The sequence below is a fragment of the Podarcis erhardii genome (assembly GCF_964252035.2).
Source record: "Podarcis erhardii genome assembly, chromosome: 6".
In the NCBI taxonomy this organism is placed as follows: Eukaryota; Metazoa; Chordata; class Lepidosauria; order Squamata; family Lacertidae; genus Podarcis; species Podarcis erhardii.
This window is the reverse complement of record NC_138510.1, coordinates 60,238,537-60,258,774: the sequence shown is the minus strand read 5'-3', so window position 1 is coordinate 60,258,774 and position 20,238 is coordinate 60,238,537. Positions and strand designations below refer to the sequence as shown.

Below are 20,238 nucleotides of genomic sequence, written 5' to 3'. Positions count from 1 at the left end.
CAAAATAGAGTTGGTAAACAGATGCACAGAGGGGGAGGGGGAAGAGCGGCAGCAGTGGGGGGTGGGGTGGGGAAGGGCAGGGGAGAGGGAAAATGTCACAAAATCCAGGAAAGGGGGGGGAGGTTAAACTTCCAAGTGCGCAGAAATGAGTGTATTGACTCAAATATATTTCAAAGAACTCCTTCAGGAGTGTTTTGAATACAGTGGTACCTCGGATTACATACGCTTCAGGTTACATACGCTTCAGGTTACAGACTCCGCTAACCCAGAAATAGTGCTTCAGGTTAAGAACTTTGCTTCAGGATAAGAACAGAAATCGTGCTCCGCCAGCACGGCAGCAGGAGGCCCCATTAGCTAAAGTGGTGCTTCAGGTTAAGAACAGTTTCAGGTTAAGAATGGACCTCCAGAACGAATTAAGTACTTAACCCAAGGTACCACTGTATTTCCTTCTTAAGCCTTATTCAGTTTGTCTTGTCCTTATGCAGTAAGGGTGAAAGTGGAGGTGTGCTTACCCCCTCTGTCATGTCTCCTCCTTTGCATTCTGACCGCCTGGTCCCACCAAGCTCTATATGTTGGACAAGAAGGTCTGCAGTGTGCAGTCTGCTGTTGGTTTCTTTTGTGATTTAGAACCTCATATGATTAGTATAGCAATTTCCTCACTGCAGACCTTCATTCTCCAAAGAAAGGGCAAAGGCAGCTAGAAACACACCCACACACCCCTTCCCCTTGCATAGTTCTGATTGTGTGATGTTTCTGGTTCCTTCATCTTTGGCCTCAAAGCCTGAGACTTGGCTGTGCATGACATGCTTCATGTAGTCCCGCCCCCCCCGTTGTTGTTTTTGACAAATAGCTGGCAGCTGTGGGTGTTGGGTTCAAGCTAAATTTGGGCTGTAGCCTGTTTGTGGGCTAACCTGTTGATCCCATCACAGTCCCAATCCAGGGTCCTTCACACCTGCAATTCAGGATGGGAGGAAAGTGTCCACTGGTGCCAAATGGAGATTTCCTCTTGCTAGAAATCACAGCCTGTGTGTGTGTGTGTGTGTGTATTTCTGATCAGGAGGAACATAGCAGGCATGAAGGTTTGAAGCCTCCCTGGGGTTAATTCAACTCATATCCCTGCAAGCCAGTTTTTTATTTTCCTAAATCAACTACATGACAAGAAGTACATCTAGACCACAGAGTGCCGCACAGAAGATATTGCAATACATTGGTTTCAATAAACAGATTTCTGTGCACCAATAAACATATTTTTTGTGCGTCTAGAGAGCTATTCTATCTCTCCCCCCCCCCCATATGAGAAGCCTGCCACAAAGATCTGGAGTTTTTCAAAACAGATCTTTTAAGCCCTTCTTCTGACATTCCTTTATCAACCGGCACTGTGGGGATAATGTGTGTGCAGAATTTGCCCCGGTGTGGAGAATGGATTTCACTGAGCCTGTTTGCTCTTTTCCCATGCACAAAGATTTCTTTCTCTCTCTTTTTTAGAGGCAGACCTAATGAGCAGGGTGAGCCTAACCTCCAGGTGATGACATGCTTGTTTTGCTACTCCTGCTGAGACACAAATAGCCTGCTGATGAGATGGAGACTGCAGGAATGATTAAGAACAGTTCAGATGCAGAAATGCAACTGCACAGCGAAAGCTCAGGGGCAGCCTGCGATGAGACGCTGTATTGTGCTCTCCTATTAGAAGGAATGTGGTAGTGATGTATAAGGTATGAACGATGTGGCCTGCAGAGTACCAGAAGCACTGCCTTTGCTGCTGTTGCTTCTGCTGCTGAGAAGGAGATGCTCTCACTGAACTGAAACTGCTGAGGATTTTCTCACTAGGATACCCGTTTCTGAGTGCTTCTGCTTTCAGGATCTACGGATTCTACTGCATGCAGACTGACTGATATATATACATACACTCAGGGGTTATCTCCCAGAAGAAAATAAAGAACTGTCCATATTGTTTTAGGAATAGAAGACCGGGGGGAGCATTTCCCCCCTGCAACAAGAGGATGTGTAGGGGGGCAGATGAGGAAGCAAGCCTGTCTGAAGGTAGGAGAGAAGTTATATTCCTCTGATTGCTTTGAAGATGAAATAAGTAAAGGGCTGAGGGGGAAAGATGATTTTTGTCGAGTTTGTGGTTTTGATTAAATGTCATGTTGCTGTTTGGCATCCTTGGTTCATGTACCTGTACAACCCTCTTTTTAAATTAGCCTCTTCTGCCTTTTCTTGGTACAATCCCTTTAGGATGGTTATGATTAGCAATTTGGAAATGATCAGGGCTCATCTACACTGCTGGTGATGGGATGAAAAAATGCAGAAATGCATCAAAGAGGCTTTGCAATATGTACCAGGCATGCAGTATCCTGCGGGGTACAAGTGGCATTGAGAATTGGTCGAGGATTCCTATTAACTTTTCTCCTTTTTTTGCAGAGGTGGGGCTGGAAGGGTGTTGTGGGATTGCATAGATAGCCCTTAATTTCAGTTGAAGTTCATGTTTTTTGCCTTTTCACTCTCAAGACTGTCCAAAACCTGCCGCTGTCAGCCTAGCTGTATGTGACTGGAGTAAGTTCTACGCAAAGGCAGAGATTCCAGGGGCTGGAGTCTGACAGCATGGCATTTATCCTTTGCCTTTGCCACAAGGGCTAAATCACAAGGAAAGGTACATTTTATAATGCAAATGTGGAGATGTGAATCCAGAGTGTGTCTGGTGGGATCTTTTCCCCATACAAGCTCGGGATCCTTTAACTCCTGCATGTCTGACCCAAAGCAACTTACTTAACATTCTGGTCACCTTTCTGAAAATGGTACGGATAAATGCATGGAGTTATTGACTTCCTGATTTTACACTGTTAGGTCCCCCTTCCCCAGTCAAGCTTCTCTCTCTCTCTCTCTCTCTCTCTCTTGTGTGTGTGTGTGTGTGTTACTAGGCATCTCTGATTTGTACCTGAATAAATATTTTCCTGCCCTTCACACTGCTTCTCGATGTCTCTCCAAAATGCAGATGATTAATCAATTAGGCTAGTGGCCAATTAGGCATAACCTTGTAAGAAAATAATTAGGTATGGGCGTGTGGGGATTTGACTGGCAATGTACTACAGTATACACCCAGATATTAAAGCTCTGCCTTAGTACATATATTGTGTTCAGTGGCTTTTCTAACAAGCATCAAAGTGCATCAACTATAGATATACCCCAAGGGTTTCACATCTTCAATAGCAGCAGTAAAACATATTTTACCAGTACTTTCTGAAGCAAAAAATAGGGAAAGAGGCCAAAGGGACTATTGGTCACCAAGTATCTTACTCGTTTATATATTCTGTTTGTAATTTTGTGTGCGTGCTTGCTTTATGTGTGTATATGTGCTTGTGTGTGTGTTTAAAATCCTGCAGCACCAAAGGAGATGAGGCTAAAGTGTTACATCTGATGAGAACCATTATTTTTACCAATATTGTTAAATAAATGCATTATTAAAAGAGGACACATAGAATGGTGGTTCCTAAGTTGTGTTCAGAGAGGAATTCCTCTTTATTGCTACAGAGGTTCTGGCACTGCAGCATTACAATACAGCCATATTAAAAAGGTCTTTGGAGCAAATAGCCCCCTCATGCCTCATCTTCAGTAGACTTAAGTAATTCTCCAGAAAATAATAGCAATGGATTTAAACAATCTAGGCTAAATTGATGGTTTTTGTTTCTTTAAAGTTTCTTACATTTACCAGGGGCAAACGTAAATGTAACCTGTCTAGCATACTTCAAATACCTATACATAATTTTGGCAACAGGTCATCTGGTTTTTCAGATGAATCCTAAGGATAGCTTCCTCCTTGATTTGTGTATATTTATTTGAGTGGAGGTCTCGTTTCTGTAGTCCTTTGATGAGGAGAGTGGGTGCATGCTGAACATTACTCTTAGCTGAACAGTTTGCTACCATATCTCCCCTGAATATATGAAAAAGGACTAAATAACAATAAGTACAAAGGGAAAGTCGGGATGAAAGGAAGAAGATATTCCTGAAGGATTACTGAGCTGGCAATTTCTAAGATATTAAGGCTTGTTCTGAAATATCCTCTTATTTTTAAATTGTACATGATTGCATTGAGACATCAAATTCAATTCAGTCAGTGAAGAGGCAGCAATATATATGACAGTTGTCTGACACCAAATCCACAATTTCATTCTTGAGAGGCAAAGGAACAGATTCCAAATGCAAAGCTCTTCTCTATTCACATGTCAACCCCTTAACCCTTTGATGGTTTGATGCTTAAGGCTAGTCTTTGAGCTCCAGACCTTTAACTATATACACCAGGCAATTCCTATTGATGACTAACACAGATGAAGTGACTTGTTTTGCAGTTCTGAATTCTAGTCTTCAGTCTTTGAAAAAAAATACTGTTACAGTGTTTTTCAAATGCATTATTCAAAAACAGATGCATGTCATGATTTCAGAAGATTGGGGACGATATCCATCTTGCAGATACCAGGAAGCAGGGCTAATTCTGCATTACACTTGACATGGAAATTTTGGGCACAGTGTTGATTGCAAAGATAAGTCCACCCTTTGGATATACCTTTTGCAAAGAATTCGTATCACTGGAAAAGGTGATCTGAGACCTGTCGAAGTTCAGTTGTGTGAAACATGCCTTGGGTGCAGAAGGTCCCAAGTTGAAGTATCTCTGCTTAAAAAATGTCAGACAATGATGGGAAAGATGACCTGTGCTGGATACTGTGGAGAGCTTCTGCCAAGCAGAGTTCAAAATTCTGGACAGAAAGGAACGGGCAAGCGAATGAGCCAATGTAACACTACCTTTGACCTGGTAGTCAGGCAGAGTTATATTGGCGTTATTAGGACAATTTTGAATTGTGCGTGGGTTTTTGTTTTTGTGTCTGGGGATCTATAGTAATGTTTGATTTGACATTTTCAATAATAATAATAATAATAATAATAATAATAATAATAATAATAATTTATTATTTATACCCTGCCCATCTGGCTGGGTTTTCCCAGCCACGCTGGGTGGCTTCCAACAAAGTATTAAAATACAGTGGTCTGTTAAACATTAAAAGCTTCCCTGATGTCTTCTAAAAGTCTGGAAGTTGTTCTTCTCTTTGAGATCTGGTGGGAGGGTGTTCCACAGGGCGGGTGCCACTACCGAGAAGGCCCTCTGCCTGGTTCCCTGTAACTTGGCTTCTCGCAGTGACTGAACTGCCAGAAGGCCCTTTGTGCTGGACCTCAGTGTCTGGGCAGAATGATGGGGGGTGGAGACGCTCCTTCAGGTATACTGGACCGAGGCCATTTAGGGCTTTAAAGGTCAGCACCAACACTTTGAATTGTGCTCGGAAACGTACTGGGAGCCAATGTAGATCTTTCAAGACCGGTGTTATGTGGTCTCGGCGGCTGCTCCCAGTCACCATTCTAGCTGCTAGGTATAGCTGGCTAAAAAGTACTGTTTCTAAGCTTGCCCATAGTTTCAAATCTAGGTTTAGCACTAACTACGATACTAAAAAGGTTTGCTTGGCAGATTGGTTTACTGTGCATGGACAAATTGCATCTGCTTTGCTCCTCTTGGCTCTGAAATATTTTTTTAAAAATCAATAACTAAAAAAAATACTGTATTGAAGGGACAGTGTAACCAGATAGGAAGAAGTTTCTTGTGTTGCTAACTCCTGTGGAGCAGACATCCCCCCCCCCGCCAATTTGAAGAAGGGCACCAGTCAAGCTCCAGAGTTTTGACCACATACAACATGAATTCCTGCTTGACAGCTAAGGCAGGCCATGTGTCTTGTTTGCCATAGTTTTCAAATGACGAAGAAATACTGAAAGTGTCAGCCAGGCTTTCTGTAGGTTCCACCCATGTACAAAGTACACATAATGGCTACCGTTCATGCTCAAAATGTGCAGCAGGAACCATTTTGGATATTGCATTTTGCCATTGAAGAGGCTCAGAAAATAGACTGAGAAAAAGGGAGGATTAAGTGGTGCGGTTGAAATGTGGAATGGTTCCAATACATCTCCTTGCACCAAGGACAACCGGGCCACTTAGAAAACATCTGAAGTGGGCGTCAGGGTGGGAGATGCACAGTGCTAACTGGATAGAACAGAATTTGAGAGGATATGTAGGAAAGGATATAGGAACAAAGGACACAGCCTTCTACTGAGACCATTGGTCCATCTAGGTGATCTAAAGTATATGTCTATGTAGGTTCATTGATATAGGATATATTTTGAGGAGCAAACTAGCCATGACGCTTTGGCCCTTGCATGCTTAGCTTTGTTTATGAATTAGTAGCTGCAGGAGCACCTGGTCCAGATGAAGACCACAATAGGGGGAGTGAGGAGAGAAAAGAGATTTAACTCTTTGCCTCTGCTATGATTCTGATCCAGATTCTATACATACAAACCCAATTGGTCACAGGAGAAGTTGTACTTGCACTAAGGGGAGGTTTTGTCCTGGATTAGCAGCCCCAAATAGCAAAGGATTAACTCTTCTTCCCTATGCTGTGCTCTAAATCTGGGTCATCCCCCCACATCCTGCAGTAGCAATTTTGTAAACAAAAAACCAACACTGGCCAACCTAAACAGCTCATTGAGAGTGGCCCTGAATCATTCCACTATGCAATGGGACAAAGTCCCCAATTTAGACATGGGACATGTGTGGTGCAGACTGTCTACTTTTGTGTTGCATATGTGATTAGACAGGCTTGGTGTCCTTTTGAAGTTGAATAATGGTTTCTAAGCTGTTTAAAAGGCAAGGATTCCTTTGATACCTTATGGGGCAATCATATAAGTACTTTTGTTTGTAAGGGACAGTCTGTGGGAATTGTGAATATAGGGAATGCTTATCATAAGGAATGCTTATCCTAACAAATCTTCACCATGGTAGAATAGTGTAATGGGATAAGGGGTTGCTTGTGCGTAAGCGCTAAAACGCTCCCAGTTTTTGTGGTCAGTTTTAAACTCTCCCTAACCGGACAGCCATGAGTGCGTGGCTGCCTTAATCACTGGCAGAATCCGTCAGTGGGCGTTTCCTGAATTTCTTCCAACATAAAAGTTCTTTGACAGAAAGTCTCCGCCTTGATTCTCTGCGCGACAGCTTTCTGCGCAGAGTGGGCGTCCCAAGGGGAGGTCCCGAGCTCTCACCACTGGTCTCGCTTGAAGCGTCTCTGCGCCTCACCTCCAACACTGTCTCCTCCTTCCCTCCTTCTTCAGCGGAAACTCTCCCTCTCCCCCTGCTGGTTCCCTCCTCAGCATCCGAGGGTCTCCCAGCATCCGAGAGCCTCTCCACCACCCTGAGCTCCGATGGCAGTTCCCTGACAAATAGCTAAATCCAAAGTCGTATCACAAGAGCTAAATTCTTTTATCATGAAAGAAAATGAAGTGAATGTAATTCAATTGTTGCTGAAAGGAATTGTGGGGGAAATAATGGAATAATCCAAGTTGGTGTCCTGGCTGGGTTAAATATTGATTAATATTTTTCGCTAAGGGTTTTTTGGGTTGGTTTGGGTTTTTTTTTACGTCTTCAAGGGAAAAAATTGTTGGAAGATTAGCATGGGGAACTAATAGTCAGAAATAGGTTTAGCATTTTATGTGAGAGATTGAATTAAGGATTAAATGAGTGCTTTGCTTTCCTTCAGAGTAGATTACTTTGATCAGTGTGCATTTCACCCTAAGGGTCTGTGGCTCTCTTGACACATACATGGCATGCTTCAGTGTGTGCTCAGGGCTTTCCACATCCTGCCCTACTTATCTGAAAGGGAATCCAACCACTCACATTGCTTTACATATTTTATATTTCACTTCCTTTTTGTTTCATGGCTACTAGCTAGACTGAGTTGTTATTTTTTCAATTGCTGTATTGGAGTATTTATGGCAGTGTATCTAAAGCCATAGCCATCTTTTGGGATGCACGTTTTACAGCAATATATGCAGGACTTCTGCCCATGGCCACAATTTGCTGATGTGGTCCTGTGAGCAGCTCCTAAGGTTGGCGTGTGCTGCTATGGAGTTGGAAATTCACACATGAGGCTTAGAGTGGCTTCAGCATCAATTGGGTTTGTGCAGCAAATGTGAACTGTTCACTGGCTATATATTTATTTCTATTGCCAATGCCACTCCTCCACTTTTTCTTCCATATGTACAACAACCAGACAATAACAGATAAAAGGAATAGGCAGCCTGCAGACCTCCACATGTTGGTGGACTCTGACTCCCATCAGCCCCACCAAGCATAGCTGATGGCCAGGAAGGATGGGAGTTAGAGTCAAATAATTCAAGCGTCTATTCTGCATTGCTTTATTTTAATTCAGAATGTATTGGCTGGAGTTTTTGTGGGTGGGTTTTTTTTTGCTGTTTATTATAGTATAGCACCTTGACAAATTGTGTAGAAGGAGATTAATAAATTATCAAAACAATGCCTGGAATGCCACAAGTTCCTCATTGCTGGCATATGGAGTGAGAGGACATCAAATCAATATATGCCTCACGTGTGAAAGCTCCCATTTTATTTCTAACATGGCACCCAACGGAGGCTGGGGGTGTGATTTCATAGTGGTGGTTCCTCACAACTTGAAACTGGCAACACCCTCCCCAACTTGCCTGCAAGTAACTTATGTATACTGACTGTGGTTACTGGGATAGTCCTGGTGTCCTGTGTGGCTACTAGCTAGACAGGAATCAATTGTGGAGGATAGCCACATCTAGCAGTAGCATTATGTTTTGGGATGTAAGAAGGCATCATTTTCTGTTCCACCCTGTATTCTTCACAATGCAGTGCTGTTTCCACTACACTGCAGCTCAACTTCCACCAAAAACTATGTTATTTGTCCCTCTGCCCACTGTAACAAAATTACATAACTTATGTGGCTTCATAACTTGCAAAAAAATTGCCTAAATTATGTTGTAATTTTATTATTCCACCCAATTAATTTTGATGCAAAGGAAACACAATGGAAATTGGGTTGTGGTGGTGGAATGTAATCAATTACATATTGCAGGCTGAAAGAAACAACTACAGCAAATACTGATTGTATTCACTGGATGGATTATTGTTGTCTGACTCTTCGTGACCCCATGGACCAGAGCACGTCAGGCACTCCTGTCTTTCACTGCCTCCCACAGTTTGGTCAAACTCATGTTCGTAGCTTCAAGAACACTGTCCAACCATCTCGTCCTCTGTCATCCCCTTCTCCTTGTGCCCTCAATCTTTCCCACATCAGGGTCTTTTCCAGGGAGCCTTCTCTTCTCATGAGGTGGCCAAAGTATTGGAGCCTCAGCTTCACGATCTGGCCTTCCAGTGAGCACCCAGGGCTGATTTCCTTAAGAATGGATAGGTTTTATCTTCTTGCAGTCCATGGGACTCTCAAGAGTCTCCTCCAGCACCATCATGGGATAAATAAGTCAACATTGACAATTTCCTTTCCCATTTTTGATTTTGTTGGAATTCTATAACATCCCTACCTTTGAATACCAGTCACTGGGGCACAACAATGGGAGAGGACAATTGCTCTCACATGCCATGTCTTTTAGTTTTTACACCAGAATAAGCTGCACTGATATACATATATAAACAGATAATTACTTTAACACTATGGCATAAAGGGGAGTCTAGATGAGGTTTTGGCATGCACACAATTTATGGGCATGGGTAATATATAATTTCAAGTGTATAATAACAGTGGTTCTGGGTTAACTGTCTTTGATATTTGTGCATTGACTGACTTACATTTGTGTAATGCGGGGATATCTTGACAAGAAAAACTTGTTTCAAACTGGGAGAAGATGCTGTGTTTAAGAATGAGAGATGATCTGTGCATCATTTTACATGACACAAATCCTCCCCCTGCTGCTTGTTTGATGACCAGTGTTAACATTTTCCTTGTTGCCGGGAAAGAATTGCTTGATCTCAGTAAAGAGTTGCGCTTACCATGGGCTGTTTATCTATCTGCATATGTGATCTCATATCCTCATTAGAAAGCAGATTTTATGTGCAGCTATAAAATAGTCAATGGGATTGAGGATCCATAAGAAAGCAGTTAAATCCAGAGTTTCCAAATAAGTCTCGTATGCAGAGAATAGTGAACACCCTAATCCTGACCACATTTCCTTGGAATTTTCTATTGATTTCAGTGGAACCAAGTAGCTACAGTATGCTTCAGATAATAGATTGCACTCCAATAGGAAATCATGAGTGTATTTATTCAATTCCTTTTTTGGTCACTTAAGGGTATCTTGTTAGTAGCACAGGGTGGGGCAGTAAATAAATTAGGATCTACTAACAGATGTCCAGAATGTGGGTGAATATATCATTCCATTATTTTTTCAAAATGTTAAAGCAAGTGATCTCAGAGTTTAGTTTGTGTGCCTTGTTCCACTGTATTTATCTTGAAAGCTAACCATATACCAGGCAACTTGGTTTGTAGTTCGACTTCAGTTGGATGCAATAAAGCAATAATTTAGTGCTAATGCATTTGTAGGCAGATGAAGCTTTAATGCTGTAGCAAGTGGAAATGTAACATTTTCTTATATTCAGTTATTGCAATAACTAAAAAAGAGCAAAAGGAAAAGAAATCAAATGGACTAGGTGTGTAACTGCATTCATAATTGTTGGTAAAGGAGAAAATAAGCATGCCCTGAGAAATTTTACTGTGGAGCCCAACATTTTAGAGTTGCTGCAGACATCTGTTTGATATCAGTAGTCATGCACATATATTACTTTTGTGGTGTAATGATTAGACTAGGGCCTGGGAGACCAGGAATCTTATTGGGTGACATAGGGCCAGTCACTTGTTAACTCACCTCAGATCACATCTGTCTCCATTCTCCACTCTGAGAATGAATGAGGACATCTACGTTCTCTTGCTTCCTGTCTGATACCCTCCTCACACCGTTCAGCCAGTGATGTAGGCAGACCAGCACTCAGGTCTAAGGAAAGGGGGCCATGAGCTTCACCCTGCTGCTGCTATGGACCCTAGCACTGTGGGATCTTATCCATGGGGCTCCTGCCTGCCAGCCTTGGGTTTAGTGCCCCCTTGTCACCTGCATTTGGTTCAGAGTCTGGCTCCTTAGCCAGTGACTTTGCAGCCTCTGACTTAATGTCTTCATCACTGCTGGTTGTGGGATCAGGACACATGGTGAGCAGTCAGTTCTGCCTCTGTTAATGACTGGAAAATTGCAAGGTGATTGTGAGGGTGGAGTGAATAGAACAAGATATGGAGGGAGAGAGGAAGTAGAGAGAGAGTGATGAGGTGGCACCAAAGAAAATGGCAAAGAAACTGATGATGACTGGTGTCATTGGTTAGGAAATAGGGGTTATATTGTTCTGTTTCAAGCCTTCTCCACCTGTTTTCCCAGCTGGTCAGCCAATCCTTCAAATGTCTAATTAAAACAATTAGTCTGGTACAACTGTTTAAATTTCCATGAGGTTTCAGCCTTTTCCAGTGCTCTAGAACCAAATGCCATACATTGGAGACGTGTGTTCATTATTTTATTGGGCTGGCTTAGGGTTATGGTTGCCCTTTATGTACAGGCTTTAAAGCTTCAAATAGCCTTTGTTGGTTGATGAATAGAATACAGTGACCTTGTTCTCATTTTGAAGGAGGTGAGTCTTCTGGCACCACTCCATGGCAGGAGAACATTTAGTAATGATGCAATTTTCTTGGTGCTATCTCTACTAGACACCCAAGGCAAAGCTAATCAGAACAAACAGAAAAGGGACAAGAGAAGGGAAAGTGAAAAGGTTAGGAACCTATTCAAGCTATTCTGGATACTTCATGCCAATCATTCTGATTCTTAAGTGACGGCTGTGTCCTAATGCTTTTTAGTTTGTACACTTGTATGTTTCACTTTGAGTAATACGTCTTTTCGAGGGAATACTTTTTGGGATATTCAGAATGCAAATTTACTGCCTCAGTGAGAGTGTTTGCAAGAGGATGGTGAAGTCAGCAAAAAACAGAGTGAATTTTGTTACAAATAAATATTTTTAAAGTGTTTTTTTGCCAGCTGCTGAAGCAGATTATGTTTGAGGAATGCTGAAAAAGCAGTGGAGAGTGGGAGAGAGCTTGGATTCTCACTGCTGAACAGTGTGAGGAAAGTGTGTGTGTAGGGGAGACACAACCTCTGTTCACTTTGGAAATATAACATTTTCTTGGTATTAACCAAAGAAAGATATTGTGACTAACCTTGGGTTGTTGTTTTTTGTTTAAACCAAGGCACACAACAACTTGTTAATCTAATTATAGCTACTCAGCTTATCCTAATTTTAATTATGGAGGTTAGATCAGAAACTTAGGCTAAAGAGCTCATTAGCAGGCAAGGCTTTTAAAAGTACCGTATTTTCCCATCTATAAGACGCCCCCCATGTATAAGACGACCCCTATTTTTGGGGACTCCGATTTAAGAAGATGGGGGGAGATGGCCCCCATGTATAAGATGCCCCCAAATTTTAGACATGATTTTTAAGGAAAAAAACCTAGTCTTATATACGGAAAAATACGGTATATTATACAATGAAGGCTTCCAGAAGTCAACCATCAGCATCCTCGTTAAAGCATTGGTACACTCTTCCATTGGACAGGAGTGAGCCCTTCAGAGAAGTAGCCTATGGGTTTTGGTTTCTTCTTCATCTTCATCAGAGCCAAGCAGTTGCTTATGAGGAACTCATAAGCAAAAGCCCTCTCCTGCTGTTGTGACCCAGAGGCTAACATTCTGACCCTGGGGGTAGTATATTGCTAGTAGCCTTATTCTCTATGAATTTGACTAATGCCCTGTTAAACCATCTAAATTGGTGGCCATAGTTTATGTGTGCTGTGTGAACTGCTATCTCCTTTTGCTATGCTTGGCTCAGTGATTTCTTTGCTGACTTGGCTTCCTTCCCACTCACATGAAAACTGAATAGCTTGCTCCAGGCACAAGGGAAGCTCATTCTGCAGCAAGATGGAACTTCAAATGACCTTATTGTGTGGTGAGAACAGCAGAACAATCTCAGACACTCAACCTTTATTTATTAAAATGTTTTATACCAACTTTTGGCCCCATGAAGACAATTTGTGAAAAGAAAAGGCAAAAAAAGCAAGTTAAAGAGAAGCAGAATTACATCAAAACATTAACAACTCAGATGAGGAGAGTTAGAAGCTCCTCTGATGACTTAGGAACAATATATCGACAGATAGCATGTAGTAGTGACTGATGCTTGATAATTTATAACTTTTGGGAGTCCATAATTTAAAGGCTGTTGGAATCAAAGCTGTATCAACAGGCATTTTGTTTGAGGTGAAATTGATGTTCATTTGTGTGTGTGTGTGTGTGTGTGTGTGTCTGTGCAAATGCAGTGGTACCTGAGGTTACATACACTTCAGGTTACAGACTCCGCTAACCCAGAAATAGTACCTTGGGTTAAGAACTTTGCTTCAGGATGAGAACAGAAATTGTGTTCCAGCGGCGCGGCGGCAGCAGGAGGCCTCATTAGATAAAGTGGTCTTCAGGTTAAGAACAGTTTCAGGTTAAGAATGGACCTCCAGAACGAATTAAGTACTTAAACCAAGGTACCACTGTAAGACTCTTCTGTACTTTCCTCCCCATTCTCACTCACAAGCGAAATATAACTACTTCAATGGGGAGGGACAGATTTATTTATCATGCGAGGGATTTATTAACTACTGAAACATTAAAATAATACCATACAGTAAGAATAAACGCAAATAAAACAAATAGCACAATTCTAAAAAAATAAAATAAACCCAGAGCTGCTCACAAATTCCTGCATTTCAGGGGGTTGGACTAGATGACCCGTGGGTTCCCTTCTAACTCTATGATTCTATGACGTAAACTTGGACTTCTGGGAAAACCTAGAGAAACAGAAAGGCTTTTTAGTGATAGTGCTGGTATGACTTCAATGAGCAGCGTATTCCACCTGAACCTGCATGGAAAGACCTGGTCCAGACTATCATAGGACAAACTAAAATGTCTCTTTGCCCCGGAATTAATTTCCCTCTTGTACAATAAGAAGTATGGTGGAGGGAAAAGCTTTTTTTTCTTGAGGCCAAGGGGATTTTCAGAGGCATTTATAGGTTGTTCCATGGTAATCTTAAATGCTGTGATTTTTTTTTTTTTTGTGACTTCAATATCCAGGAGAAGTGAGGCTCATATCAAAATTAATGGCTTTATCATGTGCCAGAGTGAACTTTCCCACTTATCACATTGATCATGTGGGTATTATTTGTTTTGTCTTTTCTTGTGTGGCATGGCTTTCTAGAATCATTAATTTTGCTAAATATATTAAGACTGCAATCCTATACACACCAACCTGGGAGTAAGCCTTATTGAACACTGGGATTTATTTCCGAGCAACCTTTTGGTGCAGCATGTTTGGGTACTTCATGACCTCACCTTCTAGCACAGCCCAAACCTGGACATATGGACTAATCCAGGTGTAGACTTGAGGCTTGTTGGATCTGCTTTATTACTTATTAGAACCCCAAGTACAACCCCCCCCCAATTAAAATAGCAGGGTCCCCATTAGCAGATTCTTAACCAGGGATTATTTTTCAATAGCAAAACAACTGTGTTCACAGACCTTTCACATAAAAAACCAACCACTGGTTAGCATTCTTCAATTCAACAAGCAGCATTTTATTGTTGTATCAGTTGGGAGTCAGATCACTTAGCTATCTCCCAGCTGATCTCAGCCCTGCCCACCCCTGATTACAACAGTTGGGATCATCCTGCATATTGTTAAAACTCTTTCAGGTTCCTTCATGTCCTATATGCTTAAGACGGTGGACTTGACTTTACGCTGTGTTAGTACTGCATTCTGAAATATCCTCATTTTAGGACAGAGCTGAATGTTTTCCAAAGATAACATCTTTTCAGCACACAAAAGCGGCTCTGGGGGAAGCTTCTAAAAACCTAGCTACTTTATTATTTATGTCCCTATTTTCAATTTAAGGAAAATCAACAGAGCTTACAAGAACAATGCATACAACAAAACAAAAGTTCAAAGAAGCCAGTGAATTGAAATAGTACCACCATACTAAAACACCAATAAACAGCAGTATTAAACCTTCTTGGCATTTAATTATCACAACTGTGAGCATCAGTTACAATTAAAATACCCAAGAAGAGACCTGCTGCATGACCACTGTGAGAACAAGATGCTGGAGTAGATGAGCCAAGTGCAGTCATATACCATAGATTTGTTTAATGGCATTGTGATATTGGCAGTTTTATTTTCACTCCCTCTCCCAATGATCCTAACATGGAATCTACCTTTTCCATAGCTGCTACACACAGGGTCAACATTCTGATTCAGCTATCCACTACAATCCCAAAGCCCTTATTTCTGGCTAGTTGCTGCCTGTTCAGACCCATGAATGTGTATGTAGAATTAGCTTTTGTTGTCGTTGTTGTAGTGTGCATCACATTGAATGGCATTTGCCATTTTCCTGACCATTGGAGCTCTTCAGAATCTATTTTTGTTTTAAACACCACGAACAGTTTGATATCACGAGCAAACTTGGCTACCTCACTGCCTCAACCCTAAGTCTCGAACTTTTATGAACAAATTAAAAAGCACAATTCCTAGTACCAGTCCTAGGGGGACTCTACTTTCTATGTCCTTCCACTGCAGAATATGAACTCTCTGCTTCCTTAACTGGTTACTGATCCATAAGAGGATCTACCCTCTTAGTTCATGACTTTTAATCTTACTTAGGAGCCTTTGATGAAATATATTATCAAAAGCTAAGTAAACATTTATCAGAAGTAGACCTAAACAGATGTTTAGATTTATTATTTTTATTTTTAAACTATATGCTTATTCTATGTATCTCGTTTTTAAATGGTTGGTGAATTGGTTGGTATTTTAAATATGTTGTAAGTAACTTCGAAACATTTTTGTAATAAGTGATGAGTGCATAATAATAACAACAATAACAATATACATTGTACACAATTCCAACTCAATCACTTCTATCTATGTGCTTGTCTACATTCTCAAAGAACCCTAAAAGACAGGACTTGCTCTTGCGGAAGCCATGCTGGTTCTGCTTCAGCAAGGGTTGTTCTTCTATATGCTGGATAATTCTATCTTTAACAATGCATTTCATGAGTTTTCCCAGAACAAAACTGGCCTGTAGTTTCCAGGGTCCGAATGGGTCCCTTTTGTATAATTGGTGTTAGACTGAACATTTTCCAGTCTTCTGCAATGGTCTGATCTTGGGGACAAGTTATATATTTTGTCTTATAAGTTCAAAAATTTCACATTGCTTACTGACAAAATTTGTCAGTAAGACCTAGAACTGGCATTATGAAGCAGGCCATTTTTTCAAACAAAAATTGCTGCTGGAACTGGGACGACAGAGAAGATTGCAGTGAAGTGAGCTCACCTGAATGTCTGGTGTGATTATATGTATGTATGTTTGTATGCATGTGTGTTTTGCAAGCCTCTTAAATATGTGTTGGCTCAAAATGTTCAGCACTTTGTGAAAGCAGGTATCCATGAAACAAGTTAATTGCCTTTTGCTGCCTGGAGAGAAAATCCTTATGAAACACCCATACCCATTTTGGCTCAGCCCTATTGACCTCTCCTTTATGTTATTACTTTCTGAAGTATTTGGAGTATTCTTCCCATGCCTTGCCTCTTCATGTGTAACCAAAGTAGTTTGTTCCAGTGAGTATCATGCAGGCTTCCACTTAGGAATTATGAAAGCCAAATTCATTTCACAGGTGATACAGCTTTCAGTCATGGTTACTCTGGGATAGATTTAAACTGGCAGAACAATGCAATAGCTGCATTGCTATCATTCAAGGCCTGAGCAACTTGGTTAAGGCAAACCATTTCCTGAGTTATAGGGCACTAGAGAATGCCAGTATCATGTTTTACCATTTTAATTTCTTCGGTTCAATTGATCAGCTGCCAACAGGGAAATTTCAAACCCATGTAACACCAAGCAGGGTTGAACAGAAATTATTGAACCAGAACACCCCTGTTTTCTCTTTTAATGCATATAATGGATGCAGCCAAACTCAGTGTTCTTCAGGAATATTTTGACCATCGGTTTCTACAAGTGAAATCTGCAACAAAACCAGCTGGATGCCCCCTTCCATGATACCACATTTTATTCCCCCTCCTAGGTTTACACACAGAGAGGCGTGCCCCATTGCATTTTAGGTGCCTAAAAATCTTTTGCTCAATGTGCTTTACAAGCTGAACCCATGCAATCAGAAGTAAGCAATCGTAAGTACTTTAAGAAAACTGCATACAATTACAGTCAGGCAGATCTTAATAAAATGGGCATTATGTTAGGTGCTACTGCTGTGTGCATGGAACAGACTCTCTTTCAAGGCATACCTATGGATTCTTCTTCTTGGTGATATAGCTAAGCGGGCCGTCATAATGAGTGCCTGTACTTCGAAATTCACCATTAACCTACTGCACAAGACTTTTTGTTGTTTTTGATGCAACAGAGCTGCTGAATAACATACAATACACACCACTTCACCCATGCCTGGTTTGCTGACAAGTGTCTACAAAATGCCAAATATTCCACGAAGTTACAAAGGGAATGTCCAGTGTTTGAAACTCCCATTGTTCTAGGCACATTCTGAGACAGGGAATTTCTTTAGCGCAAGCAGTCTCTGAGCTCTGGGCGCAGTACTGTGCCTAAGATTTCAGGTTAAAACTGCAGAGTGGAAGGAAAGGAAGAACTTTTTCTGCCTCCCCACTTCCAGCTACTCTCTGAAGACTAAAAAATAGATCCTCTTAAGAATATTAGGGGGGTGGGCAGGGGAAGGACTAGACCATGTGAAAAACGAACATAATATTTTAACTGCAGTTCATTCATTTTCAGCTTTGTATTCTTGTTATTTAAAAAGCATGCCTAGACATTCCGTTGTTGCACCCTTAACCTAGGTTTAAGGTGCCATTTAGCTCCTAGCTTTCATATCTCAGTTTCTAACATTGGGCTTGTCCACACTTCCACTTGCCCCACTGCTTCCTCCTGGGAAAACCCAGCACCCTCAGCAAACTACAATTTCCAGGATACTTTGTGGAAAACTATGTTAAAGTGGTGTTCAAGCACACTTTACATTTTGCCCCTCTGCAAAAAGGTTTCCTTTGTTAGCCTTGGCTCTTGTTCAGCCCTCTGAAGACATGGGGGCAAAACCAAAGTGGGTCTTATTGCTCCAGACATGAGCCTTAGCACAAAGGATAGAAAACAATGGAGAGGGGAGGGGCTATTGAAGTCTTGGCCTCCAAAATGCACTTACTAAAGATGGGATAGCTCAGTCAGTAGAGCACGGAACTCTTAATCTTAGGATCATGGGTTTGAGCCTCATGTTGGGCAAAAGATTCCTGCATTGTAGGAGTTGGACTAGATGACCCTCGTGGTCCCTTCCAGCTCTATAATTCTATGATTCTATGAGTCCAGTTGTAAACGTGTCTAGGGCTGTGCTGCATGTCAGCCAGGAATTGCCAGTGATCCAGTTTGTGCAAGTTTAAGTCATAGTTTAAATCTGTGATATGTATCTGTGCTCACTCCCAGGTGCCGTTGGTTTTCCATCAGCCCCAGCCAGCATGGTCAATGGTCAGGAGTGATGGGAGTTGTAATTCAGTAATGTCTGGATATCCTATTCTGGTTCAAATAGCGTAGATAACATCCCTTCCAACCAGTTCTTCAAAGCTATGACATATTTATAATTTTATCAGTTCACTCACCAAAATTCCTGGGACACAGCTTTACTGTGCTTAAAAATGTTACGCAGGAAAACATATTTCTGTCCAGTCCACAACCAGCCTTCTCTAGTGCTCAGTCATTTGTCTTTTCTGTCAGTCCCACTTGCTGATCCTACTTTTTCATCTCATTTGCTCTTCTGAGCAAGCCACTTGAAGATTGCCAACTGATCACATTATGGGTTATCCATAGCACCATGAATCATTTGGTGATTGACTGACCAGTTGGTTATTCCTCACCTTTTGCTATGATCATAACAGTGCCACAAACACAGGACAGGCTGACTCCAGCTGCAAGGTGGCATTAAACAATCTGATTCGCCATCAGTGTTGGATCAGTTGCAATCCCTCAAAACACAGAATGTCTCTTGCCTCTAATCTCAGGTAATATTTTTCTTAACATCAAAGACGTGAAAGACACGAGGATGGTCCTGGTAGATTGCAACTGCAATTCATTGTGGCTTCCATAGATCATGGGGCTTAAACCAAATGGCACAAACTGAAGATCATTCAAGGCGAGATTGGAGGGAAGGAAAAGCAAAAGGTACATGTGTGATAAGGAGAAGCTCTAGCTGACAGAAATGGAACTTGAAAAGCAGTTGGACTCTCCACATAGCCCACAAAGAAGAAAATTGGTTTGTGAGAAATATAGGTCATGGCACCGTCCTGGTGTCTTGATGTTAGTGTTCTATAAGTATAGTATATTACCAATGGCAGCATCTGGGACTTCTATTAGAGTTGTGCTTTTCTGTCTGACTCAGACGGCTATTTAATATCCCTTATCTGATCTTGTGTGCTCCGCTTCACACTGACAAATAAAGGGGATTTCTTTAGGATTCATTCACACTGCAAAACCAGTTGCTGAGATATTTTCTTCTGACTAGAGCTAGCAAGGAAGCATGGAGAATAAACGTCTGGCAGTTTGCAGAACAGAAAAAGCATTTAAATAGAACCTGACATTCATCACAATCAATCTTTGGAGCCCATGAAGCCATTTCCAAGGTAAGTGTCTCTAATCTGAATATTTGAGGGTCAGGTTATTTCCTGAGTTTGCACTGCAAGTGAAGGTTTGATTCCCCAAACTTGCTTCTGATCTTGTAATAATTCTAGTGGTTTAATGACACTAGGAGTACAGCTGAGAGGCAGAAAACCAGCAATCCTGTTCCAATCATTTGTATAGTTCTCATATTCAATAAATTATTGGCTTGGAATATCAGCACATAAAAGGATTGCTCTAGTGTTGCAACTTCATGACATACAAATATTGGGGTGCAAATTTGGTGTGTTTTGGACTGACAATAGAGGCAGGCAATGCCAATGAATTTTTGGAACTCTCCAGAAGCCCTTCAGACCCCCTGATGTTTTCTCCAGGATATAGAACTCATGATCTCATTCTTGCAAATGTATCTTGGCCCCTGCAAGCTGTCTGAGGTTCCAGGTGTTGATGCAGGACCTGCTTTATATCACTTGCAAGTCTCTGTAGTAAGAAGTTCTAGTGTCTACTTTCCATATGACTTCACCTTGAC

The 20,238-nt window shown here is 41.4% G+C and overlaps 1 protein-coding gene across 1 annotated transcript in view; it reads left to right on the top strand.

Annotated features, from left to right (window-relative positions):
* Window positions 1-20,238, top strand: part of DAB1 (DAB adaptor protein 1) — a 643,380-nt gene that overhangs the window by 68,610 nt on the left and 554,532 nt on the right. The window contains exon 11 of the mRNA XM_081867205.1: window positions 1,486-2,040. The gene's annotated coding sequence lies outside the window, so the exon portion shown is untranslated. The remainder of the gene's footprint in view (window positions 1-1,485; window positions 2,041-20,238) is intronic.